Source organism: Papio anubis, chromosome 10 (assembly GCF_008728515.1).
Source record: "Papio anubis isolate 15944 chromosome 10, Panubis1.0, whole genome shotgun sequence".
Classification (NCBI taxonomy): domain Eukaryota; kingdom Metazoa; phylum Chordata; class Mammalia; order Primates; family Cercopithecidae; genus Papio; species Papio anubis.
The window spans coordinates 14,893,201-14,909,834 of NC_044985.1; the positions used below are offsets into that span (position 1 = coordinate 14,893,201).

Here is a 16,634-nt window from a genome sequence, read left to right on the forward strand (position 1 = left end):
TTCCATGACTTAATCCTATAGATGAGGTGAATATGGAGATTATTTGCTCTGTAACTTTACTATCATCTCCCTATCCTCGTATTTTGTTGTGAGATCATGGAAACCTCTATCAAACTCTCTTTATGCAATAAGTTATAACAAATTAGCAGTGGCTTATAAAGATATATCAAATTAGAGTAAAATGCAACTGAAAATATCATAAATCATTGGGTAATTAATGTTTTCTTAATTTACTGTGGTAAGTATGAGAGAAGAAATTGGAGATGTACAGATTTTAAATGACCTTAACAGTCTTACACAGGAGTGTTTGCAGTATGGTAAGAAGGAAGTGGGTACTTAATGTTTTCAAAAAACAAATGACCTTATGAAAAGTATACAAGGCTATGTTGTCGATATTAGAAAATTGGAAGACAGTCAGAGAATAATTAAAAGACCCTTGCAGATGTAAGTTTGTGAAATGAGAAAGGCTGAGATTTAGGTTATGATCTAAAGACTTGGATTTAGGTGAAGAAGGTAGGGTAAATCTGAGTGACAGTTTCTTGAAGAAAAGAGACACTAGTTGTGAATCATGATAGCAATTACCCTGACAGAATAGAACTGTGGTGGCTAAGCAGCTCAGGCTCAGAGACTGCTGCTATGTTCTATTGAATGAGGTTGAGAGCATTCCTCTGAGATCTTAGAAGAAATAACAGATATGAGAACTATAGTTAGGCAGCTTGGTTTTAAATCAGAAGCTGGATAGTTTTTTAAGATAACAAAGCTTAAGATCTATTGTTATAAGACTGAGAACTCAGAGACGAAATGTCTGTGGCATATACAAAGACTAGAGAATAGAAACACCCTGAAAATGGAGTTGGGGCTACTTCTTGGGAGGACAACCCTAAGAATCCACTGTCATCACTCAACTTCACAAAACATGCAATCAGGTCACAGATATTCATTTGTTTGAAAGAGAATCTGAATATCCTGAAAGATAGCACTGTCTCAAAAGCTACCATCTTAAAAAAAACCAACCAAACAAACACAACAACAACAACAACACAACCCAAACAGCTAGAAGGGAAGTTTATTCAGCTTACAGCATGTCCCTATCTTGCTTTTTTTTTCTTCCTTTAGCCTAAGGTATGTTTACCACTCTACTTTTATAAACCACATCCTTATAATACATGTTCTCTTGGTTGAAATGTATGTCTTAAGATGTAAACACCTAGGTTTCCCTTAGTTTAAGTTTGCATAGATAACTCTGCAGCAAGCATAGAGTCTGTAAAGATTGCTACATAGTAAGTGTCTTCTGATAAAAATCATCTCGTAAATATTTTACCTTAGACAATAAAGAAACTCGTGTTTGTCTCACATCTTGTCAGCGGACTGGATTTGTTCTCTGACCCAAATTCCAATGAAGAAATAGCACTGCTCTAACATGGTTAAGAATTATTTTGAACAAAGGGCTGCTTTTTAAAAAAGCCAGCATTGTACATGGCAGGGCTGACACTTACCTCCTTTTCTCTGCTATTAGGTTTACATGGTTAGAGCTGTCAAGAAATACAAAAAACAAATAACAACAACAACAAAAACACGCAGTGATGGAAAGACCAAGTTCCAGCCCAGTTCTGTTATGCCCAAATGTTACACCAGGGCATGAGCTTACACCCTTGCTTACCTCTCTCTCTAGATACTGGGGAGTGCAGAGAAAGCTAAGAAAATAGATCTGTTCTATTTTCCTGGTCACTGCTACTGTCATGAAGACTAGAGTTGGGTTGTGTGTGTGTGTGCGTGCGCGCATGTGTGTACATGCGCCTATTGCAAGTCACAATTCACAGATGCTTGTCACCAACTGAAGAAAATATGAGACCACAAGCTGTGTCTTGATGATGGAATTTTTGACTCAAACATAGACCTTTATTTCTCCAAAGAACATGTTCAACTTGAAGATGACTACACACACACACACACACACACACACACACACACACACAGGCTTATATATTTTTAAAATGATAACATTCAGCATGTTGAAAAGGATAAAGGGAACTATGACCCTTAAACATGTCAGGAAGAAGGTCAGGTAGAATGGCAAATGCACCAACCTTCTGAAGGTAACATGCCAATAAGCATCAAGAATCAAGAACCTTAATAATTTTCAGTTCTCTTAAATTTACTTTTAACTTATTTAAAAATAATTATACTTTTTGGAAATTATTTCAAGGAATTAAGAGATGGATATGCTTTACATGTATTTCTTTCAAAATAATTTTTAAAATAACCGGTAACTATCTGGTTTTTTCAGAGCACTAAGTGAATTCCCAGCAAACACAGTAAATGCAATTAACAAAGCTCTGAGTTCCCCACAGATGTTTGTCTGTGGTCTGTGTATCCCCAGGCTGTGCCATGAGTGACCACTCAAAGAAATGTCACCTTGCAAACAGGTGTATTTTTTCCTCACATAGAACATTTGTCCGAGAGGAAGGTCTGTTTCTTTTATGAAATCTCAGTATTATAAAATCAGCAACTTTACGCAAAAGAGAAGGATTAAAAAATAAAGCAAGAAATTTATATGACTCCAAAGAGCAAATAGAAATATGAAAAAATATTTTTTAAAAAGATGTTTTTGAATGTTGAATGGTATCATTTCCCTTATAGGACACAGAAGTAAAGATAAATAGAAGATATGGGGTTGAAATTGACTGTTTAATGTGATATAAATTTGATTGTAAGGTCTTTAAAAGATTCTGTGCTAAAAATGCGCATTTACTTTGGAAATGTGTTCTAGCATTTTAAACCATTCATTATCTTTTTAAATGTATAACTCTGTCATTGTATACAGATAATCAGCTTCTTCAGGACAGAGACTGTCTGATAGTTCTTTGATCTCTGGAAACATATCGAGGTGAAGGTGATCATGAGAAACATGATTGCCTGGAGTACTCAGAACTATTGACAAACAGACTTTTACTTAGAGACTGTTAAGTTTCTGCTTACAATGTGGGGTTTTACTCATGAAAATGTCCATTTTTAGAGATAAAAGAGAAGATGCAGGTGATTTAATTTAAAAATCTAGTTTTACAGTTAGACAAACAGAAATTTTAGAGGTCAAATGAGTTGTTGCAAGTTACACAGTTGGCCGGGTGCAGTGGCTCACACCTGTAATCCCAACACTTTGGGAGGCTGAGGCAGGCGGATCACCATGTCAGGAGATCGAGACCATCCTGGCCAATATGGTGAAATCCCTTCTCTAGTAAAGTACAAAACAAATTAGCCAGGCGTGGTGGTGCGTGCCTATAATCCCAGCTACTCAGGAGGCTGAGGGAGGGGAATCACTTGAACCTGGGAGGCGGAGCTTGCAGTGAGATGAGGTTGCCTGGCAACAGAGCAAGACTCCTCTCAAAAAATAAATAAATAAATAAAATAAAGTTATACAATTATTGTGATTCAACTAGTGGGGAATTAGACCTTCTAAATCCACATCCAAGCTCATTAACCCAAGTAATATTTTTTTTTTCTGTTCCCTCTAAAGATTACTCTTTAATAGGGTAGAATTTCTGTCAAGTGGTTAAATTTTATCACTGTGGTCAATTTTAATAACAATGCATTTAAGGTATTTATCTACATTACAGAATCAGGTAATACATCCCAGACTTGGCAGTATTTGATGTGACAAAGGTATAGCTTTTAATTATGTTTTTATACTTGGGTAATTGGTGTTTGTGTTGTGCTCTTGCAAGAGTGATAGGGTTGCTACAGTAACAAAACACATAAAGGAACAAACCCCTTAAAAAAACAAAGAAATCTAATTTAATCTTAGGAAACTTTAATAACACTTTAAAGTCCAGATAATGAGAAAAGTTCGATTCATCACACTTACTTAAATAAATTCTCTTTTCAATTCTAGCCACCACTTTAAGGTGGTCTTTGACAAACTAGAACAATGAATATCAGCTATAGTTTAAAGAATCTGAATGACATTTCTCTTTTAAGAAGTAGGTAACTGGGCAAAACTGAATAATGATTCTAGTCTCATAGGACCTAGAAAAGACTTGAAAATGATAAGCAGATGAATAGGCATAATAGGGTAAAGTAAAGCTTTTTATTATTTTTCTGTTTTCAAGGCATTCATTCTAAAAAGCCCAATTCAAAACCAAGTAACTGCAATCATTGGCTATACAAAAAGAAGGAGGGAAAGAAATGCGAACTGGTGTCCCTGTTAAACAGCAGCAATTTTTCAACAGCAGTTATGCTTTTGTGCAAATTTAAATTAGATGGTATCTGCTTATAGATTATTAATCAAACAGAAATATTCAACTGAAGTTTCCCCTTGTGATTATTTTATTTTGCATAATTTACCATTTGCACTTCATCTGCAGCTGCAATCTCACTGATATAAAAGAAATGTCAACTTCAAAGTTGCCATCTCTTACAAATTATAAATTCAGCTTTGTGGATTAATGTTACAAGTGGCCTATTCTTAAGATAATTAAATGTGAATGAGCCACGCTTTAGAGGCAATCAAACAGAAATCTTTTTCCCAAAGATGTGCAAAAATAGATTACCTGAAGAATTTAGTTCTCTGATTTTCCATATATCCATGGAAATCAGCTAACACATTTAATTAAATGGACATGTAAATAAAAATGTTAAGAAAAAGTTTTATTGTTCTTTTCCAAAATATGTATTTTAATGGATTTTACAAAATCCATTAAAATACTTGTTCATTTGAGAGAAAGTTATTACATTTTCATCTTAGTTTTTCAACAATTATCGAACAGGAAATTTGAGTGTTTGAAATTGAAGAGTAAGCTCTTAAAAAAACAATCCTTACACAAATAACTAAATGCTGGATAAAACACAAAAACACAACTAGCTGAGGGCTTTGGAGGATGAGCCAAGCAGGGAGTTTCTAAAGGGGAATCAAACCTTCGGGCAGCATAGAGTAAAATCCCTATTTTATGGGGGATTTATCCTTAAGATAGCTGTTGCTGCAGTGGAGATAGGTTAAAAATGACTTGTCGTAAACAAACAAACAAACAAACAAAAAGGGCGCTGTGGGGTAACAATGGCTCCCAAAGAATCAAAGACAGAAAGGAGAGACCAGGAAAAAGGAACCCTCCATTCAGTGCATAAACTCAAGGTAAGTTCCTGGTTGACCCCTGGGACCATTCATGGGGTGAATGGGGGATGGTGGGCAAAATTAAAACAACTTATAACTAAAATTACAAAAACGTGAGATGTGAGCCACAAGGCACTATATGTGTGACAGTCTACAATTTGAGTTTAAACAAGTAAATTGCCTGATAAAATAAAAACCACCAACAATCTGTTGGAGGTAAAGTAGAACAGAATACAGAATATATTCAGCATAACACTCACAATATCCAGGATGCAATTCAAAATTACTCAGTATAGAAAGGCTGAGAATGTGACCCACTACCAAGGTATTAATAATGAACAGATGCCAATCAGGATGGTGCAGAGGTTAGAATTATCATATGAGGCTCGTAAAGCACCTCTTATAACTATGTTCTTCAAGGTAAATAAAAATGCATTTGTAATGCATGAAAGGATAAAATCTCAGCAAAGATACAATGTAAAAGAGAAAGTGAAGTGTTGGAACTGAAATAAATAAACATCTGAAATAAATTCACTGGGTAAGCTTAATAAGAGAATGGAGATGAAAGAGAAAATGACCAGTGAACTTGAAAATCTGTCAACAGATTTCACTAAATCAAAAGATGGGAGAGATTTTAAAAATTCTAACCAACCCAACAGACCCTGAGAAATCTATGGAACAATGTCAAAAGTTTTAACATATAGGTAATTGAGTCCCACAAGGGAAGATAAAGAAAATGGGGCAGAAGAGCTGCTTGAAGAAATAATGACTATAACTACCATTTTTGGTAAATGAACAAGATGTTAAATTTAATAGTTGAGCAAATGCCAAATAAGACAAATTCAGAATATATTTTAAGATAATCATACTCAAAATTTTCAAAGTCTAAAGCATGAGAAAACTTTAAAGTACTAGTGAAAATAACATTTATTTTAGAGGTGTAATAATTTGAATAAAAACAGACTTCTCATCAGAAGTCCATGAGGACCAAAAGAGAGCAGGGAAGAAAAAGAAATCTTTACAGAGGTAAAAAATTAAAAATAGGTAAAATTGTCATCTCATAATTTAAAATGTAGTGAGATATGTTTCAAAAATTAATGTCAAATAAATACACATTTAAATAAAAAACTAAGAAAATTTATTTCTATCAAACCTACACTCCAAAAAACATGTTATTAATGAAAAAAAAAGGCCTTCAGGCTGAAGGGAAACTAAGAAATTATATCAGATGAAAAGCTTGGATCTTTAGTCATAAACAAATGGCATTAAAATGTTAAATTATGAGTAAATATAAAAAACTTTTTTAATTTTTTCAAAATATAATTTACTTTTTAAAGCAAATATTATAAAATTATTTATGGATTTTTAATCTGTGTGTATATTAATTCAGATGACAATTGTAATTAAAGGATAGTGGGAATAAATTGACCTGTTATATGATTGCAAGATTTCTATATTTTACACAAAATGCTATAAAACATTGAAGTATACTGTTATATATTGTCCATTATTAAGAATATAAATTGTAAGCCATAGAACAGCCACTTAACAATGGTACAAAGAGGTATAGGTAAAAAGCTAATAAAGAAATAACTGAATTCTAAAATATATATTCAAGTACTTAAGAAGAAAGCAGGGAAGGGAAATCAGAGGTCAAAAAATGAAAGATGGCCATCATAAGGACCAGAAAATAAAAGATTATCATCACAAAAACCATTAATAAAATAGTAGAACTAAATCTGAATGTATCTTATAGTAAATGTTAATGGGCTAAGCACTCAAGTCAAAAGGCAAAGATTATGTTCACATATTTTTCAAAAAACCCATAAGACTCCAACATATGCTATCCAAAAGGGATACATTTAAATACAAAGACACAGAGAAACTGAGAGTAAAAGGATGGAAAAAGATTGACAACTAGGTGTCAGAAGGCTGAAGTAGCAATAATAATATCAGATAAAATAGACTTCAAAACATAGAGACATATTTTATAATGATAAAAGGGAGAGGAAGTCACAACAATCATACATGTTTACATATCTAATAACTGAAGTTTAAAATTTTCAAAAATCTGAAAGATTTAAAAGGAGAAATAGACAACTTTACAATCATAGTTTGAGAGTAACACCTTCTCAATGATTGCCAGAATAGTTGGTCTGATGAGGGAATCACTTAGTCACTTTTGATTTGACATTTTTAGATCTTATGAGGACTGCTTTAGACCTTTGGTAAAGGAGTTCAAAAGCCAAAACACGTAAGCTATTTGTCCCAGTTGAAATCCAGTAATAAGATTTTGAAAGTTTTCTTTTTTTTGAGGAGTGAACACTACAGTTAGAAATCTACTTAATTAAAAGCTGATATTCAAGCTACACACACACACACACACACACATTTTATTTATATATGTAAATGAAATATATATAATACATATAAAATATATATTAATATATAAAGAGTGTACATAAATGTATATATGTATGTATATATGGCCTTTATGATTTTCTCTTTTTGGATCCTGTTTTGGGGAATATTTTTAGTTGGCTAAAACTTTTTTCTAAATTATGTACATGGTACTTACGTTTGCTTCCTTTCTTAAAAATTGTTTTATTTCTTTTTAATCCACCTTATTCTTCCTTTCTCTTTGTCATATTCAATTTCTTTTGCATTGCCTTACCTGATCTCTTTGGCTTTGAAGGACACGAGAAATTACTTTGTATTGTGAAAAAATTTGACCTTGGTGTGTTTAATGGCTAGGGAACGGGCTGATTGTAGAGTGGACTGATTTGTGTTGGGTTGCCTACCAGCCTCCAGGTAATGTCCTCACAGTGAAGTATACTGTGGAAACATTGCACTGTCTCCTCCTGCTGTGTTTCTCTCTTTTGGGGGACCCAGGATGCAATGCACAAATGGGATCCTTGATTCTGAGGGATACGTGTTTTACTTCCAGCTGTGCCTGCTTCTCATGTAGTTAAATAGTAAGCCCTAAAAACTGTATGGTTTTCTTCCCATATTCACTACAGGGCTCCACCCTAAAGCTAGTAATCTAATTAGGAAACAAGTTAAGTAAAAAGCCAAAATACAACTTTCTAGCACGTAGCTATCCTGAAACTCTTTTGTAAAAGAAATTTACATATTTAAGGAAATCTCCATTTGTAAGGGTGTCTACCTGTGTACATTAAAAGTGTTTACCAATGTTTTAAATTTACAAGTCATCCCTTTGTTTAAGGTGCTTTCTCTGGTCATCTTAACTGAATTGTACTTACATAATTTTTTCCTGTGGTTTGAGCAGATGATGATACAATATTTAGGCCAAATGTTTTACCTTTGAACTCTGAGATATAAATTTTCTACTTTGTTTTACAAGAGCTGTCCCTTTAGAATTGCAAATTTGGGGTTGCCTAAGTAATTATTGCTTAGAGAAAACAGGTAATCAAGAGACTGACAGTCTAAAATACTGGAGAGAAACTCTGAAATATGACAAGTGAAGATTTGTTTCTCTGACTGTATGTCTATGTGTTTATACACATTTATAAGCACATATGATGTTTCACTACGAAAATATGTAAAAGAACTGTAAATACTTGTCTTAAAGAAAAAGAAAAACGCTTAAATCAAATATTTTAACAGAAAAATAAAAATTTTACCTCACATAGTTTCCTAGTTCATGTGACTTCAGTAATCTTTGGTAAATTAAGAGTGTTTTAAAGTTACTGGTAAAATAAAATAGAAACATCGTCAGAATTTAATTTAGAAATTCAGTCTGAATTACACAGGCAAGTCAGATACTGCCTTTGCTAGGTGTTTTAAGGTAACAAATTGTGATATTTATGTGTGATCTTTGTTTTTTTTTTGTTTGTTTGTTTGTTTGTTTTTGAGACGGAGTCTGGCTCTGTCGCCCAGGCTAGAGTGCAGTGGCGGGATCTCGGCTCACCACATTCTCCGTCCCCGGGTTCATGCCATTCTCCTGCCTCAGTCTCCCCAGTAGTTGGGACTACAGGCGCCCGCCACCACGACCAGCTAATTTTTTGTATTTTTAGTACAGACGGGGTTTCACCTTGTTAGTCATGATGGTCTCGATCTCCGACCTCGTGATTGGCCCACCTCAGCCTCCCCAAGTGCTGGGATTATAGGCATGAGCCACCGTGCCTGGCCTATGTGTGCTGTTTTTGATAAATATTTGACTTGCCTGTTTTACAACTATTAGATTCCGGGCTCTAAACAAATGGACATGAGTTCTTCTTGGCCTAGCTATGCCTCCTGGCAATGCAGGAAAGGGTAAGGCATTAACTACAGCTCTGCTCTTTGTTCTGGGCTCTGCATCTAACACGTAGTTAAAATTGCTTACCTCCTAGGTTTTCCACTAAAAACAAGAGTTGGAGTCAACACTGTAATAAATAAAATTAAAACTACTAGATGTAAAAGAATTCTATATACAAAGCATATAATAAAGTAGGATGTGTTTTTACTAAAAAGGTTATAAAAAAGCATGGAAATGTGGTTTTTGTTAAAGAAAAAGTAATTTTGTCTCATTTAGAGGTTTATAAGAATTGTTTTAAATTAAAGAAAAATGATGGATAAAACTAAACAGATATAGAAAATTGGGAAGGAAAAGAAATATTTGTCCTAAAGTAAAATACTAGAAAAAAACTGAAGGTTAAACTGAGTTACATAAGGTTTATGGCAGATTAATCTTATAAAAGGAATTTTGTTTGTGATCAAGTTGGCTAAAATTTAAAGGGATTATTTCATTTTTTCTATAAATTAAACATTAATATCAAAAGCACACTGATACAGGGCCAGCATCAGGACCCTTGTGCTGGAGTAATGGTTTTCTTGGAGCATTGATCTGCTCCTTAATAGCAAATAATTAAAGTTTATAAAAGCGTCTACAGAAATCTTAATTCATGGTCAAACTGTTTGAGGTTGGATTAATTTGTTCATAAGATTTTATTAAAACAAGCTTTAGCATTAATAATATGCTATTGAAAGGTAAAATTTGTTTTCTCTTTTGGACAAAGTTTTCAGTTAATAGTAAGAGATAGTAAAAGATTTTTTTTTTTTTAAACCTGTTGAGTAAACTGCAAAAAAAGAGAAGAGAAAGGCAGATTCAGTTGTCTTCATGGTATCTTTATTATGTCCTATTGTTTAAGAAACTGAGTCTCCTCTCAAAGCATAAATGTTTTTGCTTTCTAAAATATTGGCCTAATTTTTGATATCAGATGTTTAAAATCTTAGATTTCACAAACTTTCCAAAATCTAATTTCAAATTCTGTCTTTTTGACCTCATTAACTTTTTAGATATTAGGTCCCCTGAAGTACAAGAAAGACATATTCAGCTTATTCGGTACATTAAAATCATATAGAAAGCATTGTGAAATATAACATAATGTTTAACTTTATTTGGGTTATATTTGTATAAATGTGTTATTAGTATGTGTTCCAAAATAGTATGAGATTTCTATAATTCTGATATGTCTCAGTATGTGTTATCAGTAATAATTATAATTATTATGATAAACTTTTGTATGCCACAGAGGTAACCAAATTTCCTTGTCAATTGTGTCTTTCGCCATGGCTGTGCTAAGACTTTTGTCATCCACAGTTGTTTTGCTTTCATTCTCCTCAAAAAGTGGTTTATCATCAGCTAGAGTAGAAAACTTGCTTCTTTAGGGGAGTTCATAGAAAGGACCTGGATAGGCATGCTTGAAAGCAGGTTTCTGATAATTTTGGAGATTGTGCCATTGCACTAGAGAAAAAACTTCCAGAACTTTCATTGGAGAGTTAAAGTATTCATGAGGATTGTTGGCCAATATCAGGAAGAACAGGAGTTAATTGCATGCCTCTGGAACATTAGATACTGAAACAATTTTTTATGACTTTTTGTTTGAAACATTGCTAATTCTTTATGTTTTGCTTCTCAGAGTCAAGAAAACTTTTTTCTTTTGAGCTATTTATAGCTTTTAACAATTGAGTAAAGTATACTATAAACAAAATTTGAAGCCTATTTCTTTCTGTCTAATTTCTCCAGAATTTGGAAACTATTTGTAAGTATTCTTAATTCATGGCAATATAGTTATATGTATAAGTTGAGTAAGAATCTATTTCATTTTTAACAGGACACAAATAGACACACTGGTTATTTTATCATGGCTTCAGCTGGAAGGGCATATCTTCAGATATGACCAGAATGCTTTGAGGAATTAAGATTGATTTTATAGAGCCAATAACAGACCTGTGGAAAAACTGATCACTTGTCTACATGGTTACTTTGTAGGGTTCCTGACCTACGGTTAAGTAAAGAATGCCACTTTCTGATAGGTCTAAGAATCTCAAGTTTTTTGGGACTTCAAGAAGAAAGGAATTTACGCACTTCATAATAGGTATCTGCAGGCACAGGTAAGTTATTGGCTGGGCTTGAAAGATTTTTAAAAGTTCAAACTGAGATTCCTTACAAAAAAAGTTCCAGCAAAACCAGTGTTTAAAAACCTATATGAACAATAATTCCTGTTGCACTTTAGGCAATTAATCAAGCCAAGTATAATAGGACTAAAACGTGTGTTGTAAATAAATTGGTCCTACTATGATTTGCTTTGGTAAAAAAATGGGGGAATAGAGAAAGAAAAAATATATTTCAAAAGAGACAGTAGTATGCTATTATTAGATTCTAGCCTTGTCCATTAGTTTTGAGTTTTCATTTTTTCTATACATTTTGGTCTGAATCCTGATTTTTTTATTTGCTTCCAGTCTTCAAATGAACATTTTTCATTTTCATTCTTTTTCTTCCGTTTTTCTGACTTGGAATTACTAGAAATTAAAACTGTGCTTTTCTTAAAGCCCTGCAAACTGAAGCTAGATAATGTAAACATTAGTAAAAATAAATAACAGCTACTTATACATGAACAACCTTCACGCCTCCCTGCTGATGTGTGGACTTCTCAGAAAGTTCACTTGCACTCCTGGTCCAAATTACAATCCAGAAGAATCTGTCAGGTTACCATTGCAATCTGAGGATAACTTAGAGACTCTAGAAAAGTTAGTCCATAGATGGGCTGCTCCAGACATTAACCTTTGTTTTCCTTCTGTTTCCATAGAAATGCCTTATTAGAGAGCTGACTGCCTGCATCACATGTAAAGGCAAAGCTCATCTGCAATGCCACCTCTTGGAATGAGACACAGTTGTTTAACTGAACTGATATACTTTCATGACTAAGAGACTAACTAAAGAAGATTTAAACAGTATGTTTAAATTTATTCTTTTCCATGTATACCAATTTGTCTTTCTACTTTTTTGTCTATATCTAATAATCTGTAACACAAATTCTACCAAAGTAATCAGCTTGACTTTTAATGTATAAAAATTGTTTTAAGTTTCAAAGTAGGTACCAAAAGAAATAAAAATATTTTATCCCAAAATATATTTATTTCACGTATTATAAAATGCCTGTTGCAGTGCCAGCAAACAGAAGTGGCCTTGCAAAGGTATCTTTTGTCAGGAAAAATTTTGCATCTGTAGAGAATTTCCATTAACATACCCACGACTTTTCTTTCTTTTCTTCTCTTTTCTTTTCTTTTTTTTAGACCGAGTGTCACTCTGTCACCAGGCTGGAGTTCAGTGGTGCAATCTCGACTGACTGCAAACTCCACCTCCTGGGTTTAAGCAATTCCCCTGCCTCAGCCTCCCAAGTAGCTGGGACTACAGGCACACACCACCACACCCAGCTAACTTTTGTAATTGTTTTTTTAGTAGAGATGGGGTTTCACCATGTTGGCCAGGATGGTCTCAAATCTCTTGACCTCGCGATCTACCCGCCTTGGCCTCCCAAAGTGCTGGGATTACAGGTGTGAACCACTGCGCCCAGCCTACTCAGGCCTTTTCTGTGCGTTTCCTAGACCTAGGAGAGATTGAGAGGTTGACACCTTTAAAAGTCTGAAAGGAAACATTTACCATCTATTTTCTCTGAGGGAAGCTTCATCTACCTAACAAGACCACCCTTGCCAGTCAAGCCTCTTTCTTTCTCTCTCTTATAATCTGCCTTGAAACTAAAACTTGTTTTGGGGCATGCTCTGAGTCCACATTCTTTGTATTATCTAAGATGATATTAATATAAAAGCTTCTGTATCTTAATGTTAGCTTGGGTCTTTATTCTGAAGGCTCTCATGTATACACATGAAATAAATCTGTACATATTTTCTTTCTATTAATCAATCTGCCTCATGTCAGTGATTTCTCAGTGCCCCTTTAGGAGGACAACCCCCTTTAGTAGGTAGTGGGAGAAGATCAGGGAAGCTGCGTTATTCAGGGTGCTCACCTTGCCTGTCAGGAATGAAAAGGAAGGCAGGTTCACTTTAATCTCAGACTGCAATACTCTGCTGCTCCTGTGGTTAACCAACGTATGTCAGAATGAGAGAGAAACAAAAAGCAGGGAGATTAAAAGAGTTAATGTGCTTCAGAGTATTCGAGGGTTAGAGAATGAAAAGAACAATGTAGGGCCTTATACTTTACACTACATGTTTTGCTGAAAAAATGTGTATCTGAAAGTATAGATACCGATATGCATGACTGTCTATTAAATGAGTTATTTGACAGAAACTATCCATTGTAATACTGGAAAATATCTACACAATTATGAATGCCAGTCTTAGGATATTACTTATACTTTAAATGTTAGTGTCAATGCAAGTTAAAGTTTTGTTTAACCATTTGTTTCTGAGCTTCAATATTCCATGACTTCTTGCACAATTACCTTTATAATTAAGTTTTTAAAACACGGAATGCCAACCGGTTAGATTTCAGTTGATCTCATTTTGCTCGCTTTGATGTGTCATTTCAGTCTTTTGATTCTGAGCATTGATTCTAGAATTCACCATAACTGCTTGCTCTTCCAGATTTAAATTGTTCATAAGTTATATTTGTAAAAAATCCTCTCTACTTCAGTTGAAGTTTTTGACAGAAGGTAGGAAGGCACTTGAGCAGAGTTCTGTGAGTGATCTCATGTTCTTTCCCTCCAAGTTGACCTAAAATTTTAATCAGCATTTAGACTGTGATTGTCCACCTGGGGAAACATTAACTTAACTCTTTTAAAGCCATTACTTCTCTTCTTTATTCCCCAAATATTTCAGACAACATTAAAGCATGTATTGATAAAATAAAAATGCATTCTCTATTAATATTTGCATTTTGGTGAATTAATTAATACAATAATCTGTCAACCAAGAAGCTGGGTTTGGTTTGACATTTCATGGTTTTAGGGACTTCAAGCAGGAGCTTTGTAGTTACTGATTGCTTTATCTTAAGTGTACAAACACTGTTCACTTAGATAATTCATCATAGATTTTTGCTAGCTATGTAGTAGGCATAAAATGAACATTGGTCAAGTGAATGAATGCCTATGTCATTTTTGATAGTTTTAAAATTTCATATTCAACTGATAAGGCTCTTTTCCAATTTTTCACTTTACAAATAATAATGTATTTTATTCAATAATCAGATTCATACATTTTTCCAGTACAATCCAGTCTGAGACATTATTACAGTCTAGGCATACCTGAATATATTTTTGTAATGTTATTCACCCTAACTATAATTATATAGAAGACTATTGTCCAAACTTGAGCATGGAAATTCCTGTCTTTAGTTCATGGAGTTTATTCTTTAATTCATTCATTTGTTCAACAAATATATATGGAGTTCCCGAAATTCAGTCCCCACCCCAAACAAAAAGAATTGTATTTGGGAGAAAAAGCTCAATTACAAATCAAATTCTGCTACTAAAAGCATTTGCCTTTGCATCTTTTCATGTGGGGCTGACATTTAAAAACACCCTTTGTTTCCTGTGTGTGCAACACATGATTCCATGTGGCATGCCCCAAGTATGTAGCTATTTGGGACTCTTGCTGTATTTGAGCTTCACCTGCTTTGAAAGATCATTGTCTGTTTCTTAGGAGGGTTCCACGGGTATCATCTTCATGATGGTAGGGTAAGCCAACTCCATCATACATTGAAGCCATTACAAAGCCTCTGTATTACAAATTTTATTATATGAATATTGGTTAATTTTGGAATAAGTGTGATGTGGTACTGAGAAGAATGTATATTCTGTTGATTTGGGGTGGAGAGTTCTGTAGGTGTCTACTAGGTCTGCTTGGTGCAGTTGGGTTCAATTCCTGGATATCCTTGTTAACTTTCTGTCTCATTGATCTGTCTAATGTTGACCGTGGGGTGTTAAAGTCTCCCATTATTATTGTATGGGAGTCTAAGTCTCTTTGTAAGTCTCTAAGGATGTGCTTTATGAATCTGGGCGCTCCTGTATTAGGTGCATATATATTTAGGATAGTTAGCTCTTCCTGTTGAATTGATCCCTTTACCATTATGAAATGGCCTTCTTTGTCTCTTTTGATCTTTGATGGGTTAAAGTCTGTTTTATCAGAGACTAGGATTGCAACTCCTGCCTTTTTTTGTTTTCCATTTGCTTGGTAGATCTTCCTCCATCCCTTTATTTTGAGCCTATGTATGTCTCTGCACGTGAGATGGGCCTCCTGAATACAGCAAACTGATGGGTCTTGACTCTTTATCCAACTTGCCAGTCTGTGTCTTTTAATTGGACCATTTAACCCATTTACATTTAAGGTTAATATTGTTATGTATGAACTTGATCCTGTCATTATGATGTTAGCTGGTTACTTTGCTCGTTAGTTGATGCAGTTTCTTCCTAGCATCGATGGACTTTATATTTTGGCATAGTTTTGCAGTGGCTGGTACCAGTTGTACCTTTCCACATTTACTGCTTCCTTCAGGAGCTCTGTTAGGGCAGGCCTGGTGGTGACAAAATCTCTAAGCATTTGCTTGTCTGTAAAGGATTTTATTTCTCGTTCACTTATGCAACTTACTTTGGCTGGATATGAAATTCTGGGTTTAAAATTCTTTTCTTTAAGAATGTTGAATATTGGCCCCCACTCTCTTCTGGTTTCTAGAGTTTCTATCAAGAGATCTGCTGTTAGTCTGATGGGCTTCCCTTTGTGGGTAACCTGACCTTTCTCTCTGGCCACCCTTAACGTTTTTTCCTTCATTTCAACTTTGGTGAATCTGACAATTATGTGTCTTGGAGTTGCTCTTCTCAAGGAATATCTTTGTGGCATTATCTGTATTTCCTGAATTTGAATGTTGGCCTGCCTTGCTAGGTTGGTGAAGTTCTCCTGGATAATATCCTGCAGAGTGTTTTCCAACTTGGTTCCATTCTCCTTGTCACTTTCAGGTACACCAATCAGACATAGACATGGTCTTTTCACATAGTCCCATATTTCTTGGATTCTTTGTTCATTTCTTTTTACTCTTTTTTCTCCAAATTTCTCTTCTCACTTCATTTCATTCATTTGGTCTTCAATCACAGATATCCTTTCTTCCAGTTGATTGAGTTGGTTACTGAAGCTCGTGCATTTGTCATGTAGTTCTCATGTCATGTTTTCACCTCTATCAGGTTATTTAAGGACTTCTCTACATTGGTTATTCTAGTTAGCCATTTGTCAAATCTTT

At 34.3% G+C, this 16,634-nt stretch overlaps 1 protein-coding gene across 6 annotated transcripts in view; it reads right to left on the bottom strand.

Moving 5' to 3' along the window:
- DPP10 (dipeptidyl peptidase like 10) overlaps positions 1–16,634 on the bottom strand; it is a 1,394,248-nt gene that overhangs the window by 239,212 nt on the left and 1,138,402 nt on the right. The gene's annotated exons all lie outside the window — the stretch shown is intronic.